The sequence below is a fragment of the Sapajus apella genome, unplaced genomic scaffold (genome assembly GCF_009761245.1).
Source record: "Sapajus apella isolate SASKATOON/1434 unplaced genomic scaffold, GSC_monkey_1.0 scaffold1, whole genome shotgun sequence".
NCBI lineage: Eukaryota > Metazoa > Chordata > Mammalia > Primates > Cebidae > Sapajus > Sapajus apella.
The window spans coordinates 81,097,976-81,116,003 of NW_022436941.1; the positions used below are offsets into that span (position 1 = coordinate 81,097,976).

At 44.4% G+C, this 18,028-nt stretch overlaps 1 protein-coding gene across 5 annotated transcripts in view; it reads right to left on the bottom strand.

The window, feature by feature from the left end:
- Positions 1 to 15,801, bottom strand: part of GPBP1 (GC-rich promoter binding protein 1) — a 75,224-nt gene extending 59,423 nt beyond the window's left edge. For 3 of the 5 annotated variants that reach the window (XM_032280381.1, XM_032280371.1, XM_032280347.1), the window contains exons 1-2: positions 15,406 to 15,669; positions 13,221 to 14,176 (exon numbers count right to left, since the gene is read on the bottom strand). The gene's annotated coding sequence lies outside the window, so the exon portion shown is untranslated. Of the gene's footprint in view, positions 1 to 13,220; positions 14,177 to 15,405; positions 15,670 to 15,695 lie in introns of those variants that run through there. The other 2 variants (XM_032280354.1, XM_032280362.1) reach the window with 2 other exon arrangements.
- Positions 15,802 to 18,028: the final 2,227 nt, after the last annotated feature.

An 18,028-nucleotide genomic window follows, 5' to 3' on the forward strand; every position in this document is an offset into this window, starting at 1 on the left:
ACTTTAGGAGGTCAACGCAGGAGGACCCCGTGAGTCCAGGAATTTGAGACCTGTCTAGGCAACACAGTGAGATGCCATTTCCACAAAAAAAAAAAAAAAAAAATTAATTAGCCAGGCGTGGTGGCACACACCTGTAGTCTTAGCTACTCAGGAGGCTGAGGCAAGAGGATCATTTGAGCCCAGGAAGTGAAGGCTGCAGGGAGCTAAAATCACGCCACTGCATTCCAGCCTGGGCGAAAGAGTAAGACCCTGTGTACCTCACCCCCCAAAAATTGAACACCACCCTTTTATCACACCACATGCAAAAAATTCAAAATGAATCAAAGACCTAAAACATAAGAACGAGATTACAAAACTTCTACAAGATAGGAGAAAACCCTACGATCCTGGGTTTGGCAATGATTTCTTAAGACACAAAAGCACAAATCATAAAAAATAAAAATTTTTTTAAATTATTTTTTAAAGAGGCAGGGTCCCACTCTGTCACCCAAACCAGAGTGTAGTGCCACAATCATAGCTCACTACAGCCTTGAACTCCTGGACTCAAGCAATCCTGCCACCTCAGTCTCTCAAGTAGCTGAGGTATGTCACCGTGCCCATCTAATTTAAATTTTTTGGAGAATAAGGTCTTAGCGCATTGCCCAGGCTGGTTCTGAACTTCTGGCATAAAGGATTCTCCAGCCTTAGTCTCCTAAAGTACTGAGATTAAAGGCATGAGCCACCAGGCATTTTATTTCAGTACTTAAAATTTTTGCTCTTCAAAAGACACTGTATTAAGATAATAAAAACAAACGACAGTCTGAAAGAAATTATTGCCCAACATGTATCCAAAATACACAAAGATTCTTACAATTCATTAAGAGAGCCCCATTTTTAAAGCAGGGTTCGTTCTTGTCACCTAGGCTGGAGTGCAAAGGCGTCATCTCCACTGACTGAAACCTCCACCTCCTGGGCTCAAGCCCCCTGCCTCAGCCTCCAGAGTAACTGGGGCTGCAGGGGGCACACCACTGTGCACAGCTAACTTTTATATTTTTTGTAGAGACAGGGTTTCACCACATTACCCAGGCTGGTCTCGAACTCCTGGGTTGAAGCGATCCACCTGTCTCAGCCTCCCAAAGTGATGGCATTACAGGTATGAGGCACTGTGCTCAGGCCCCAGTTTGTTTTTTGTTTTGTTTTTTTTAAACAGGCAAAATATTTGAACAGACACTTTACCAAAACACAAGAAAAGATGCTATCATTAAGGAAATACAAATTAAAGACACAATGCTAATTCTAACTATACACAATGGTTAAAATTTAAAAGACCTAACCAGCAGGGTACAGTGGCTCACGCCTGTAATTCCAGCACTTTGGGAGGCTGATGCAGGCAGATCACTTGAGGTCAGGAGTTTGAGACCAGCCTGGCCAACATGGTGAAACACCATCTCTACTAAAAATACAAAAAGCAGCTAGGCATGGTGGTGTGCACCTGTAATCCCAGCTACTCGGGAGGCTGAGGCAGGAGAATCACTTGAGCCCTGAAGGCAGAGGTTGCAGTGAGCCAAGACTGCACCACCGCATTCCAGCCTGGGTGAGAGAGCAAGACTCCGTCTCAAAACTGAAAAAAAAAAAAAAAAAAAAAAAAAAAAAAAAAAAAAGAACTAACCAAAGATGAGTGCCAAAAAAAAATTTAAAAGAATGCTGGCAACAATAACTAACATGCTGCTAGTGGGAAGCCACAAAATTCACATAACCCAGGCAGTCCTACTGCTAGGCATTTTCATATGAGAAATGTAAACCTAAGTCCACACCAAGTCCTATGCACAAGCATTCCTATTCCCTTTATGCACCGCAGCCAGAAACTGGAAACAAAATGTCTCTGAACAAGAAAACAGGTAAAAAATCATGGTACTGTGATAGTCTTAACAGACTATTTTAGATGTAAGACTGACAAACTCCATCTTAGTCTCTCCCTGCCATTTCTCCTTCGGGTGCACAGCTGGGTCACACTGTACCCAGTACCTTGTAACCGTTGTAACCACATCCTGCTTGGCAAGTTCACCGGCTATTGTGAATACCCCCCTTGGTAACCAGCAATCATGGGAACCGCTTATGTATACCCCCCTTGGTAACCAACAATCCTGGGAACCTCCTGCCTCCTGGTTACCAGCTTCCTTATCTTACTTGCTTGTTCTGCCTCTGTAAAATTCCGCTTCAGCTAGGCTCCCCCTCCCCTCTCTCCTAAAATAGGAATAAAAAGAAATCATACTTCCTTCATCGGGGCCGAGAGAATTTTGAGCCTTAGCCATCTCTCAGTCGCCAGCAATAAAGGACTCCTGATTCAATCTCAAGAGTGTGGCGCTTTCCTGACAACTCACTTGGTTACAACAGTACAACCACACAAGAGAATACTATTTAGCAATAATAAAAGTCAACTATATTTTACAGGTGTTCCCACAGGGAGTTATAAATAAAATAAAATAAAAAGATCAACCACAATACATGCAATAGCATGCATAAAAGAAGCCAGAAAAGAAAGGCTAATCCACTGTATAATATCTTTGGCATTCCTGATAATACACAATATGAAAAAACTTCAACACTAAACAGACTGGGAGTTTACAGGGACTGGGTATGAAGGGTAAGAACACAAGGTAACTTTTTAGGGTGATGAAAATATTCTATATTTTGATTTTGGAGCTATACAACTGTATATACTTTAAAGAATTTTCTTGACCAGGCACAGCGGCTTACACCTGTAATTCCAGCACTTTGGGAGGCCAAGGCGGGTGGATCACAAGGTCAGGAGTTTGAGACCAGCCTGGCCAAGATGTTAAAACCCCGTCTCTACTTAAAATACAAAACAGCCTGGCATGGTGGCAGGCACCTGTAATTCCAGCTACTCGGGAGGCTGAGGCAGAGAATTGCTTGAACATAGAGGGCAGAGGTTGCAGTGAGCCGAGATCACGCCACTGCATTTCAGCCTGGGCCAACAGAGTGAGACTCCGTCTCAAAAAAAAAAAAAAAGAATTTTCTTGTTACTGATGCAGTTTGGATGTCTGTCCCATGATATATACAATTTGATCCCCAATGCTGAAGTCAGCACCTATTGCCAGGTATTGAATTGTGGGAGCAGATCCCTCCTGAACGGCTTAGCACCATCCTCTTTGTGATGAGTTCTTGCTGTTGGTTCACCAAAGAGCTGTTTAAAGAGTGTGTGGTACATCCTCCCTCACTTCTGCTCCTTCTCACCATGTGACATGCCTGCTCCACCTCTGCCATTATTGTAAGCTCCCTGAAGCTTGACCAGAAGCCAAGCAGATGACAATACCAAGCTTCTTACATAGCCTGCTGAACCAAGAGCCAATAAAATCATTTTTTTCTATAAATTACCCAGTCTCAGGTATTTCTTCACAGCAACATACAGTTATGTACATTATACCCCAATAAACTGAATTTGCTTTTTCCTTGAGACAGTGTCTCAATCTGTCACCCAGGATGGAATGCAGTGGCATGATATTGGCTCACTGCAACCTCCACCTGCCAGGTTTAAGTGATTCCCCTGCCTCAGCCTCCCAAGCAGCTAGGATTACAGCAGGTACACACCACCACGACCAACTAATTTTTGTATTTTTAGTAAAGACAGGGTTTTACCGTGTTAGCCAGGCTTGTCTTTAACACCTGGGTTCAAGTGATCTGACAGCCTCGGCCTCTCAAAATTCTGAGATTACAGGCATGAACCACCACATCAGCTTTCAATTCAATAAACTTTATTGGTTTTTGTGTTTTGGGTTTGTTTTTTTTTTTGAGACGGAGTTTCACTCTCGTTGCCCAGGTTGGAGTGCAATGGTGCAATCTTTGCTCATCGCAACCTCCATCTCCTGGGTTCAAGGGATTCTCCTGCCTTAGACTTCCCAATAGCTGGGATTACAGGCAGGCACCACCATATCAGGCTAATTTTTTATTTTTAGTAGATACAGGGTTTCTCCATGTTAGTCAGGCTGGTCTCAAACTCCCAACCTCAGATGATCTGCCCACATGGGCCTCCCAAAGTGCTGGGATTACAGGCAAGAGCTACCGCACCCGACCAATAAACTTAATTTTAAAATAAATTCAAGGCCAGGCTCAGTGGCTCATACCTGTAATCCCAACAATTTGAGAGGCCAAGGCAGGCAGATCACTTGAACCCAGGAGTTCAAGAACAGCCTGGGCAATACGGCGGAAGCACATCTCTACAAAAAATAAAAAATTAGCTGCACATGGCGGCACTCACCTGTGGTCCCAGCTACTTAGAAGGCTGAGGTGAAAGAAAAGATCACCTGTATCTGGGTGGTTGAGGTTGCAGTGAGCTGTGATAGCACCACTGCACTCCAACCTGGGTGGCAGAGTGAGACCCTAATTCCAAAAAAAAAAAAAAAAAATTGAATTCATATCCCCCATTAAAAAATATTAGCAAGCAGACATCAACTCTTGAAATGCTAATCTTTAATATCAAAGCATAGAATAGTATTTCCCTTATACCACTTTGATCATAATTATTTTTTGAGATGGGGAGTTCTCATTTGGTGCATAGGCTAGAGTGCAGTGGTACAACCATGGCTCACTACCACCTTAAATTCCTGGACTCAAGTGACCACCTCACCTCAGCCTCCCAGGTAGCTGGGACTGCAAGAAAGAACTGGGCTAATTTTTAAATTTTTTGTGCTGGATTACAGGTATGAGCCACAAGCCAAGACCAGGTTCTCACTTAAAAAAAAACAGTCTTAAAAACTTGTTTTTGCACATAAAGCGTAGGAAAAAAATTTAGATATGTCTTTAAAATATAATTTGAAAACTGAATTAAGAATTAAAGGGGGGGCCGGGCGCGGTGGCTCAAGCCTGTAATCCCAGCACTTTGGGAGGCCGAGGCGGGTGGATCACGAGGTCAAGAGATCGAGACCATCCTGGTCAACATGGTGAAACCCTGTCTCTACCAAAAATACAAAAAATTAGCTGGGCATGGTGGCGCGTGCCTGTAATCCCAGCTACTCAGGAGGCTGAGGCAGGAGAATTGCCTGAACCCAGGAGGCGGAGGTTGCGGTGAGCCGAGATCGCGCCATTGCACTCCAGCCTGGGTAACATGAGTGAAACTCCGTCTCAAAAAAAAAAAAAAGAATTAAAGGGGGCTGGGCACAGTGGCTCATGCCTGTAATCCCAACAGTTTGGGAGGCCAAGACAGGAAGAACACATGAACCTAGGAGTTCAAGATTAGCCTGGCAAACACAGCAAAACTCTGTCTCTATAAAACATTTAAAAAAAAAAAAAAAAATTAGCTGGCATGGTGATATGTACCTGTAGTCCCACTACTTGGGGAGGCTGAAGCAGGAGGACTGCTTGGGCCTAGGAGGTCGAGGTTGCAGTGGGACATGATTGCACCACTGCACTCCAGCCTCGGTGCCAGAGTGACATCCTGGCTCAAAAATAAACAAACTGGTAAGAATTAAAGAGAAGAGGCTGGCACAGAGGCTCATGCCTATAATCCCAGCACTCTGGGAGGCCGAGGGAAGCAGATCACTTCAGATCAGGAGATCGAGACCAACCTGCCCAACACAGTGAAACCCCATCTGTACTAAAAACATGAAACTTAGCCAGGGGCATGATGACAGGCGCCTGTAATCTCAGCTACTTAGGAGGCTGAGGCAGAAGAATCGCTTGAACCCAGGAAGCAGAGGTTGCAGTGAGCCGACATCATGCCACTGCACTCCAGCCTGCACAAGAGGGAAACTCCATCTCAAAAAACTAATAAAATAATTAAAGGGAAGAAAATGAAAAGATCAAAAGCACTGTACCCATCAGGCTGTGAAAAAAAGAAAAAGTAAAGAACACAAAACTGAATGACATATCTTGTATACAGAAAGATGCAGAAAGGGCTGGGCGCAGTGGCTCATGCCTGTAATCCCAGCACTCTGGGAGGTAGAGGCAGGCGGATCACCAGGTCAGGAGTTTGAGACCAGCCTGACCAATATGGCAAAACCCGGTCTCTACTAAAAATACAAAAATTAGCCAAGCATGAAGGCACATGCCTTCAAGCCCACCTACTCTGGAAGCTGAAGCAATCGAATCGTTTGAACCCAGGAGGCAGAGGCTGCAGCGAGCTGAGATCGTGCCACTGCACTCCAGCTTGGGCAACAAGACTGTGTCTCAAAAAAAGAAAGATGCAAAAACTAGCAATTATTTGCAGGGCTATACAGCAAAAAGTCTGTTAACTATTCTGATTGGTGGGGAGCTAACAAAATGGGAAAAGCAAGCAGCAGGTAAAACTAAAAAACAGTCACAACCATAAAACAGTTTACCAGTAACTATTAACATTTTGTTTTTCAACATTTCTGTTGAAGGTAATGGACCTACCTTCCGGAAAAATGCATTGAAACGCCCACAAAATTACCAATTTCAAAGAACTCTCAGAAACCACTCTCTCGGGCATGATGACTCACACCTGTAATTCCAACACTCTGGGGGGCTGAGGCGGGTGTATCACCTGAGGCCAGGAGTTCAAGACCAGCCTGGCCAATATGGTGAAATCCCATCGGCCAGGCATGGTGGTGCACGCCTGTAATCCCAGCTACTTGGGAGGTTAAGGCACGAGAATCACCTAAGCCTGGGAGGTAGAGATTGCAGTGAGCCAAGATCACGACACTGAACTCCAGACTGGGCAACAGAGTGAGACTCCATTTCAAAAAAAAAAAAAAAGCAACAACAACAACAACAACAAAACCACTGTCTCCCATTCCATAAAACCAAAAGGAATTTGTGTTAAGAACCTTTGACAAGCCGGGAACGGCACTGAACTCCAGACCGGACAACAGAGTGACACTCCGTCTCAAAAAAGAAAAAAGAAAACAAATAAAAAAAGAAACCACTGTCTCCCATTCCATAAAACCAAAAAGAAATTTTGACAAGCTAGGAACAGTGGCTCACTCCTGTAATCCCAGCACTTTGGGAGGCCAAGGCAGGTGGATCACCTGAGCTCGGGAGTTCAATATCAGCCTAGCCAACATGGGGAAACCCCATCTCTACTAAAAATACAAAAATTAGCCAGGCGTGGTGGCGCACACCTATAGTTCCAGCTACTTAAGAGGCTGAGGAGGAAGAAAAAAGAACCAGCTGGGCAAGGTGGGTCACGCATGTGATGCCAACACACTGGGAGGCCAAAGTAGGTAAATCACCTGAGGTCAGGAGTTCGAGACCAGCCTGGCCAATGTGGTGAAACCCTGCCTCTACTAAAAATACAAAAATTAGCCAGGCATGGTGGAAGGCACCTGTAGTCTCAGCTACTCAGGAGGCTGAAACAGGAGAGTTGCTTGAACCCAGGAGGCAGAGGCTGAAGTGAGCTGAGACCGTGCCACTGCACTCCAGCCGGGGCGACAGAGCAAGACTCTGTCTCAAAAAAAAAAAAAAAAAAAAAAAAAAGAATCTCTAACATACAAACATTATTTTTAAAAAGGAGGGTGACAGGCCATAATGGCTCATGCCTATTATCCTAACACTCTGGGAGCCTGAGGCACAAGACTCACCTAAGGCAGGGGTTTAAAACAGCCTAGAGAACATTTTAAAAAGAGGGTGAGGGGCAGCGAATATACCTCTTTTCAACCTGCTCTAAATATGACAAATATGTGAGCCTATGGGCTGTTAAGTAACACAATCAAGATCTATATTGTAGACAGGTTTCTCTGGCCATGGAAGAAACTTTGGAAAGGGGAGAATGGGACTGAGGGCAAAGAGGTGAGTTAATAACTTGCTTCCTGAGTCAAGGACCAAGCTAGTATAATAAATGAAACTAGAAATGGGAAGGCATAGATGTATATCATAAACATAAAACAGAAGAAGTCAACAACGCAATCTTCAGGTTGGCATAAACAGGATGCAGGTAATGCCAATAGCAGAAATGATACAGAAGGAAGAAATCAAGCCTGACACAGTAGTTCAAACCTGTAATCCCAGCACCTTAGTAGGCTGAGGCAGACAGATTGCTTGACTCAGAAGTTCAAGACCAGTCTGGGCAACATGATGAAACCCCATCTCTACTAAAAATACAAAAAAACAGCTGGGCATGGTGGTGTATGCCTGTGGTCCCAAGTACTAGGAAGGCTGAGGTCGGAGGACTGCTTGAACCCTGGCGGCAGGCAGCAGTGAGTCAAGATTGGCCACTGCACTCCAGCCTGGGCAACAGCCAGCAAGACTCCGTCTCAAAAAGGAACAACTCGTTTGAGAGAGTATGATAAGTATTGTTCTGACATGTAAAATGTATTAAACAGAATCTTAATATACAATTAAAACTTTACATCTGGCCAGGCAAGGTGGCTCACACTTGTAATTCCAGCACTTTGGGAGGCCAAGGTGGGTGGATCACCTGAGGTCAGGAGTTCAAGACCAGCCTGACCAACATGGAGAAACCCTGTCTATACTAAAAAATACAAAAATTAGCTAGGCGTGGTGGTGGGCACCTGTAATCCCAGCTACCTGGGAGGCTGAGGCAGGATAATCACTTGAGCCCAGGAGGCGAACGTTGTAGTGAGCCGAGATTGTGCCACTGCACTCCAGCCTGAGCGACAGAGTGAGACATTGTCTCAGAACAAAAAACAAAACAAACAAAAAAAATCTTTACCTCTGTACTACACTTCAGTTTACAAAAATCCTCCATATACATTTCCATCAGTTTAATGAAGAAATCAAGGCCAAAAGAGGTTAGGTGAACATATAGTCACACAGGCCTTCTTCTAGATATTCCATATCCTAAACCAATTCCCCTTTCAAACTCTAAGCCATTACCCTTTTTCTACATCACTACCTTACCTGGATCTAAACTGTTACTTCAACTTAGATCTTCAACTGATAGATCTAAAATACCTAAGCATTTGAAAAACATTTTTATCAAAAAAGAAACAGAAAAGATGGTTTGGTTAAACAAAGTTAAATAATCTGACCAGGCACAATGGCTCACACCTATAACCCCAGCACTTTTTGAGGCTGAGGCAGGTGATCACCTGAAGTCAGGAGTTCAATATCAGCCTGGCCAAAATGGCGAAACTCCCTCTCTACAAAAAATACAAAAAATTAGCTGGGCGTGGCGGTGAGTACCTATAATACCAGTTACTCGGGAGGCTGAGGCACGAGAATCGCTTGAACCTGGGACACAGAGGTTGCGGTGAGCCGAGACAATGCCACCACACTCCAGCCTGGATGACAGCGAGACTCTCTTTTTAAAAAAAAAAAAAAAAGTTAAATAATCTGGCCTGGTTTTAGAATCTTTCCTCACTTGCTTATTTTACTTTCAGATTAGAAGTCCTCCTCAATTATCCCTTTCTTGCAGCTCGCCCGAATTTTTTCTTTCTGCTCAGTCTTCCTGTTCTTTCTCCATTATTCCTCTCTTCGTCAACTTTAACATATCAGCAGCTTCAAGCAAAAAAATTCATGTAACTATTTCAATTCAAAAACAGACATAAGTGGCCAGGTGCAGTGGCTCACATCTGTAATCTCAGCACTTTGGGAGGCCGAGGTAGGCAGACACCTGAGACCCCATCTCTACTAAAAATACAATTATTAGCTGGGCCTGGTGGCACATGCCGGTAATCCCAGCTACGTAGGAGGCTGAGGCAGGAGAATCGCCTGAACTGGGGAGGCAGAGGTTGCAGTGAGCCAAGATCAAGCCAATTACACACCAGCCTGGGCAACAAGTGTAAAACTCTGTCTCAAAAAAAAAAAAAAAAAAAAAGACAAAAAACAGAGACACAGTAAAACAAAGCTATGCATATACTCCATGCCTGTGGAAAGCAGCTATGGGTGAAAGAAAAATACAGAAAGGCCAGACACTGTGCCTCACACCTGTAATCCCAGCACTCTGGGAGGTCAAGGCAGGAGGAATCCTTGACCCCAGGAGTTCAAGACTGCCTGAGCTACAATCATGCCATTACACTCCAATCTGGGTAAGAGAGCCAGACCCTGTCTCAAACATAAACATAAACACACACACACACACACACATCCACGTTTAATTTTAGCTAACCAAAGATATCATCCAACGTTACTAGCAAATGGCAAAACAGCAGTATCTCTTAAACTATTTCCAAACTCCAGTAGTAGTCTGTAAACAACATCAGCCAAAGAGAAGCAGTACATGGAAAAAAAAAAAAAAAAAAAAATCAAAGATAATGTTCAAATCAACGAATTAATAAAATAAAATCCTAAAGAAAGCAGTGTAAATATAGCATAGTGCTGAGTAATGTGCTCTGGAGTCGGACTGCTTGAACATTTATTTGGTCAAGATGACAATTCTACCTAATTTTCTCCCAGTCTCCACCTCCCTAAATTCTCATTTTCTCATCCATACCACAGTGACTATAATAGTACTTTCCTCAAGGGATTAAGAATTAAGTAAAATATGCCACGTAAATTACACAGCAAAACATATGACACCATCGTCACCTATAAATGTTGGCCACTATTATTTTTAGACCTACCATTTAGAAAAGGAGAAAAAAGGAAAATATAAAGAGTAGGGAAGATAAAAGAAAATGTGGTGTGACTTTTGGGGAAAAACAGCAGTCCAGCAATAGTACCAATTACTAACAGGTGGAACTATTTATTTAAATCTCCAGAAAATAAAATACTGAGAATAATCTGTCAAAATGTTCAAGTAAATGTGTCCTTGAAGAACTGTTCACAAATGTTATGGACTATTTACAGATTAAATTTAATTGTTAAAAACTCTGATCTCGGCTGGGCATGGTGGCTCACGCCTGTAATCGCAGCACTTTGGGAGGCAAAGGCAGGCAGATCACTTGATCTGGAGTTTGAGTCGGGAGTTTGAGACCAGACTGACCAACATGGAGAAACCCTGTCTCTACTAAAAAAAATTACTGAAAATTTAGCCAGGCACGGCGGCACATGCCTGTAATCCCAGCTAATCGGGAGGCTGAAGCAGGAGAATCGCTTGAACCCGGGAGGCAGAGGTTGTAGTGATCTGAGGTCGCACCATTGCACTCTAGCCTGGGCAACAAGAGGGAAACTCCATCTTAAAAATAATTATCTCTGGAATAATCTTTATCCTGACACTACTGCTTAAGGTAACAATTTCAGTAACGGCAATTTAGAAGAAAAGAAGGCCGGCACAGTGGCTCATGCCTGTAATCCCAGCACTTTGGGAGGCCAAGGCAGGCAAATCACCTAAGGTCAGGAGTTCAAGACCAGCCTGACCAACATGGTGAAACCCCAGCTGTACTAAAAATACAAAAAAGCAGCCGGCTGTGGTGGCAGGCACCTGTAATCCCAGCTACTTGGGAGGCTGAGCCAAAGAATCACTTGAACATAGGCGGAGGTTGCAGTGAGCAGAGTGCATCACTGCACTCCAGCCTGGGCGCAACAGAGTCAGACTCCATCTCAAAAAAAAAAAAAGAACAATCACAAATAATAATTGCTATATGGTTTCCTACAAATAATGATCATTTGATTCCAGTTCAACTTCTTAATCATATTTAAGATGCAGTCTTAGACAAGTGACTAGAAAAGTCATTGAATTGAGGAATGCACAACATACAGGCTCTCCCAAATGCAGGGGTGAACAGAATCTTCTCACTAATTTTATAAATCAAGGCAGACATTTAGAATTACTACATACAAGTCTGACAGAGAAAACATATAGTACCTCGTCTATTATGACAAAGGGAATTACTGAACTCTCTAATATCAATTTCACAGAAGAAAAATGCTCGATTTTACACTACCACCTCTTTGGTTCTATTGCTACCAGAATTTCAACAGTTAAAGCAAAAAAGAAAAAAATTCACAATAAGCAACTGACAAGTTACTATGTTAGACCACCCTGGCAAAGGTTCAAAATTATAATCTTGGCCAGGCGCAGTGGCTCACACCTTTAATCCCAGAACACTGGGAGGCCAAGGCAGGGTGATCACCTGAGGTCAGGAGTTTGAGACCAATCTGACTAACATGGAGAAACCCTGCCAAAAACACAGAATTAGCCGGATGTGGTGGCGAAATGCCTGTAACCCCAGCTACTGGGGAGGCTGAGGCAGGAGAATCACTTGAACCCAGGAGGCAGAGGCTGCGATGAGCAGAGATCGTGCCATTGCACTACAGCCTGGGCAACAAGAATAAAACTCCATCCCCCCAAAAAAATTAAAAATTACAATCTTTCATCTCAGAAAGATAATTAATTGAAATACACTGCAATTTTAGTTATACTGATGTGTTCACTAGTATTAATTGCCTAAAAATTAAATTTTGTCATTAGAGGAAAATAAATTTTAGTGTATCTCTTTAAAAAACACTCCTGAATGCCTGTGATTCACTGAAAAATTAAATGTCATAATTAATGGTAACTGAAAACACCACTTAATCCTGAAAAATACAAACACTAAAGATAACTCTCCCACCTGTCAAAACAATTTCTATAATAGCAATTAATATTCACAACATTTTTTTAAAAAAGCTTTGTTTATAAACTTAGGTCACCATTACCACTTGAGTGAAAAAAAATGTATATTCATATTTTTTAAAGTTATTTTAAAGGTTCTTAATCTAGTTGCTCAGTTCCTCTCAGCTTCTGGTCCTGGTAATACCCTCTTTTTTGGAAAGTAATGTCTTAAGGAATAATTTGAAATACAAAACCATTTCAACAAACTGTTTCAAAAGCTTAATTTCGATAATGGATTAATATGTTAGGAACAGTTATGCCTTAAAACAAGCTGGTTCATGAAATACATTAAAAGCCACTACCTGTAATATAACCAACTATGTGACTCCAAATGTAACACTACATCGCATTTGGAATGCAGGCTAAAATCATATTTGAAAAGTAAACTGGCTATCAAGACATGGATATTTAGAAGGCAAATTGGCTAGGAAGACACGTGGTGAATTATTTGTTGGATTTTTTCTACCACTATGAATGAATCATCAAAGCCGAAGGCGAATACTGGCCATATGAATTTAGCTTTTTACTTAAAAAGCACAAAAACTTGTCGCTTAGGACTGTTTCAATCTGAAATATTCCTAAGCCTTAAATGTTTTTTCTGAATTTCAGTTTACTCGGACAATGGTTAACAGTTGTTTTCAAACTGTCCAGGAAACTGAAACCAAGCAATACTCTTGCAAGAAACTGAAAGGCTTCCAAGAATAACATAGGATAAACTCGACTCTTATTACAAATGAACATTTGATTTGCTCACCATAATAGTACTTACAAATTCCAACAGGACTGCACAGGAAGGTGTTGGTTTTTTCTCTGTAATCTTTATGTTTTCCAGTTTGTATTTTTATTTTGTATCCTCTGAAATAATATCGAAGTTCTTTGAAGATATTTAACCTACGACTATTTGACATAGAGTTACTTCAAGTCAGCTACCCATACTTCTGTTTTAAAGTTTTCATATGGCTATTTCCCGAGTTAGCCAAGTTCTTTAGATTTAAGATCAGTCTTCTGTATTATTCCATGTACTTGCCACTGCTGTACTTGTCCACTCTAGATGAAATATCCAATTTATGAGCCAAAAAGCAGAAACAAAAAGAAAATTTCACATCTGAAGAGCATTCCTAAACATCAGCATTTACAGAGACATACATAGCTATCTCAATACTACCATGCTGTTGGGAAACTGCAACATCTTAAATTTCCACGTAAATAAAAGATAAAAGGAAAAAAACTGTGGATTCTTTCAATGTCTTCATTTAGAAAAAGTGTCCCATTGTGACATGACAGGGCTGAAGTCAAAAATTCCTAAAACTTTCAATAAAGGTAAAAATAAACTGCCATGAAACTTCAGCAATACTGTGATTTGAAACTGCTGCAACTACTCAGTACACAAATCAACGTCTCTCACAGTTTCGGCTGAAGAACCCCAACAACGGAGTGGGGGAGGGGAAAGGCAAAAAAAAAATCACCAGCTGAAATACTGTAACCAGTTATATAATCCGTTTGAACCAAAATACTGAAGAAATGCTGCCTGGGTCTCTTTTTAAGTGGCTTGCTGAATTGTTCACTACTATCAATTCACTTCATAGACGATTCTTGCCAATTTTAATAAACTTCTGGGGCAAAATTATCCAAAAACATTGTAAATCCAAAATGGCCACTTAAAATATCCGGGGCCTTTTACACAAAACCTAGAAGATGATCTTCATATCTGAGTAATTCAATCACCTGTAAAAGTTACAAAAACAATTATATATTGAGTTTTGATTTTGAGCTAAAAAAAAATCAATACCCACCTTAAAAACTCAACCTCTGGAAAGAAAATCACTTCTGTACAACCCTGCAGGAGGGAAAAGCGCTTTGCCCAAGCAAGCACCCGATAGAAGTCTACTGAATGAACAAGACATCGGAGTAGAGGGAGGGAAAAACGGTAGGCGACGGTATTATGGAGGGCAAGGGCTGATTTCACCTGGGAAGGGGTGTAGACCCAATATTGTGGGATTATATAAGCAAACCTTCTTACACCTCTTAAATAAATATTAAAACTATGAAACTGGCACACAATCTTACAAAAGACCTTCTCCAATCCTATTCGATGTACCAAAGGAAAACGAAGAGACAGGTGTGCTGCCACGGAGCATTAGTAAACGTAACTCAGAGAATGAGAAGTATAGAGACGCTCCCTCCAAATCAGAACGTCTCCAAGAGGAGGCATATTTCCCCCAGGAAGGCCAGTAAGGTGAACGAGAAGTAGGGCAAACCCGCTTCTTAAATGCTCCTAAGGAGACTTCCCCATCTCTGAGGGAGCAGGGGACTAAAAGGTGTAGGTTCCCACTTCCTCGAATACAGAAAACAGATTTCTTCCCCCAAACTGTGGGGGTGGAAGGTACCGGGCCCTTTTCATAAACCACAGAAAGGTTCTTTCCCAAAATAACCCAGGTCCCCGTCAGACCCATGGAGAAACAAAGTAGCCTTCGCCCCAGTCCAAGGCAAGTGCCACGGACCCGGGAGAGGCGGGGAAAGCTGAGGCGCTGCTAAAGAAACCGCCGAAGGCCACAACTCGGCCTCGGCTCCCTCAGCCCTGAGAGGGGTAGTGGTGCAAACGCGGGCGAGCGTGTGCGAGAGCCTGGGGGGAAGGAAGGCCGAGCACCGAGGGCGTCGGACCCGCTCCCAGCCTCCGCCAAACGCCAAACACCCCCCCACCCAGCCGCCAGGGCTAAGCCACCCACCCCCTCCTCACAACCGCCACCTCCGTTCCACCCGGGCCGAGTCAATAGCTACCGGGGCCTATCTGCGCCTCCCTCCCCTCACTCCCTGCTCCCCGCCGCCCCTCCGTCCGCGGGCAGCCTCATACCTCGCGCCGCCAACGCCGCTCCCGACCCCTCAAACCCCAACACGGACACGGGCACCCCCCTCCTCCCCCGGACTCGGGCGTGGAGCCTAGAGGACGCTGTTACCTTCTGCCGCACCAGAGGTGCCCCTGGCCTGGGGGTGCCGCCGCGCTCGATCCCGGGAGAAGGTTTTCGGTACTTTGAATAATCCCCTTTTGCCGCTTTTCCCTCCCCCACAACCAGTCTCAGTCCCAAAATGGCGCCGACCCGATCCGCAATGTTCTGGGCCAAGTCTCGCGAGATCGTGGAAGGTGGCGAGGCGGGGAAGGAACTAGAGGGGTTGAGGAGACCGGGGAAAGGCGGGGCGAGGAGAAGAAGGAGGGAGAGAGGGTGTGGAAGAAGCGGTGCGAACGAACCTACTGGGCGGGACAGCAGGAAGAGCGCCTCCACCAGAGAACCTTCTGGCCCAAGTAACCGCTCACGCCGCGATCAAAGAAGCTCCGCCCTCTACGTCGGGCGCCTGGGGGGAGGGGGAAAAGGCGTGGCTCTGCCTGGGGGCGGGGCTTCCAGGAAGCCCCGGAGCAGGGGCGCGCGGGGGGCGGTGGCTCCGCGCGGTGACGTCAGGAGCAGCTGGAGTCGGGGATTACCCCCTGCTGCTGACGTGAGGACGGTGAACAATCCGGAACGTTCGGTGAAAGGGGGAATTCCCCGCCGCTCCCTGAGGAGCCCCTCCTCCCGCACTTCCCCCCGCCCGGACTGCCTCAGAGCCCGGGCTGGTGGGGCCACGGGGAGGGCGAGAGGGGGGTGCTGCGCCGGGAGGCCGCCGCGCGGGCTCGGGTGGCGCGCGCCGCAGCATCTTCCCCCCAGTCTAAGCTCCCGAAGCCGCGCTGCAGCTCCTCCGAGCTTTGAGCTGCGGAAGACGCTGCGGCGAGCGCCCCTGGCCGGGTACCGCACTCGGGCCTGGGTGAATCTGCGCTCACACGGAGCCTGTGCCCAGGCGTGCACCGGCGGAACGTCGGCCAGGCCGGCGCCGAAGCAATCGGGCGAGCCGAGGGGAAGCTCCACCGTGGCAGGCGAACGCGGACTGTGTCTGGCATGAGAGGTGCACACGGGAGGCCTGCAGCGGAGGAAAGCTGACCTGCTGGGAGCCCAACCCAGACTCTCTTGAGGGTAGAAATGGCTGCTAGATATAATCGTGCTATTTTTCTTTCTACCACTTCTCCACGTAGGCGAATTACTTCGACGGCCAGAGTCTCAGACCACCACATAGCCCATTCGAGTCTCTAAAATAATCAATGATATTCACAGTTGTTTCTCTAATTGTGACACCTTTTCGCCTTATAACCAACCGTAGCCTCCCTTTAAAACCTGGGAAGTTGGCAATTCAGGAGAAAGGAAAGTCACATTTGTTTAGAGGGAAGGTGTGGGGAGGTTGTCTCCAAGAGGGAAAGTCTGGAAAATAAAAAATATTTGGATTCTGGCTCTCCCCTAAGCCACGAGGACTTCGTAACGTAGAAACTTCGTGGTATTTGTACATGCATTATGGGGTTTGTAGTTTAATGGAATGTTTCTAAGAGATACCTGAAAAACTGGTGGAATGTAAACTCACCAAAATTTACTGTCCCCAACCTTTTGTTTTAATCTTTATTGGGAGTTGGCCACTTTGAGCAATTAATAATGCTCCTCTGGGGAGCAAAGGAAAGGGAATTAACACTTGCTGGATGCCTTGCCCAAGCCAGGCTTTTTAATCCTTATATCACCCTCTGAGGTGGGTACTATTTTGCTCAGTTTGCAGGTAAGGAAACTGGTTGGGATTGACGTATTTAACTTAAAAAATATGGAAGTTGGGTGTCACAACTTGGCTGCACCATTTAAACTCAAGTCTGTTAGGGGTTTGATCCACTTTCTTTTCTCTACACCGCATTGTTTCCATAGAAGCAACTTATGTATTAAGAGAGGACCTGTTCGTGCTTTTATTTGTAAGTATGATGTCAACCCAAGAAAAAATAAAGGAAACAAGGATAAAACTGCTATCTTGGACCCACAATTTGTGCCTTTCATGTGACAGAAGACACTATAAAGTCGAACAACTAATAGTGAAACAGAGAAACAATTGTAATATATAACAAGCAAGTTAATATATATATATATATTCAGTTATTAGCTTTAGTGTATATTTTATTTGCATAATAAAATGTAAAGAGCTCTTACAAATTATTAAGGAAAAGATATCCAACACCTATTCTTAAAAAGTTAAGGGCAGGCCAGGCACGTTGGCTCACGCTCGTAATCCCAACACTTCAGGAGGCTGAGGCAGGAGGATCACTTGAGGTCAGGCGACCAGCACTTCAAAACCCCCTCTCTACTAAAAATACAAAAATTAGCTGGGTGTAGTGGCAGGCCCCTGTAGTCCCAGCTACTCCGGAGGTGCGATCTTGGTTCACTGCAACTTCTGCCTCCTGGGTTCAAGTAATTCTCATACCTCAGTCTCCACTGCACTCCAGCCTGGGTGACAGAGGAGACCTTGTCTCAATACAGAGTCAGCCAGGCACAGTGGCTCACGCCTGTAATCCCAGCATTTGGGGAGGCCAAAGCCGGTGGATCACATGAGGTTGGGAGTTTCAGACCAGCCTGACCAACATGGAGAAATAAAATTACTAAAAATACAAAATTAGGCTGGATGCAGTGGCTCACAGCTCTAATCTCAGCACTTTGGGAGGCTGAGGTAGACGGATCACCTGAGGTCAGG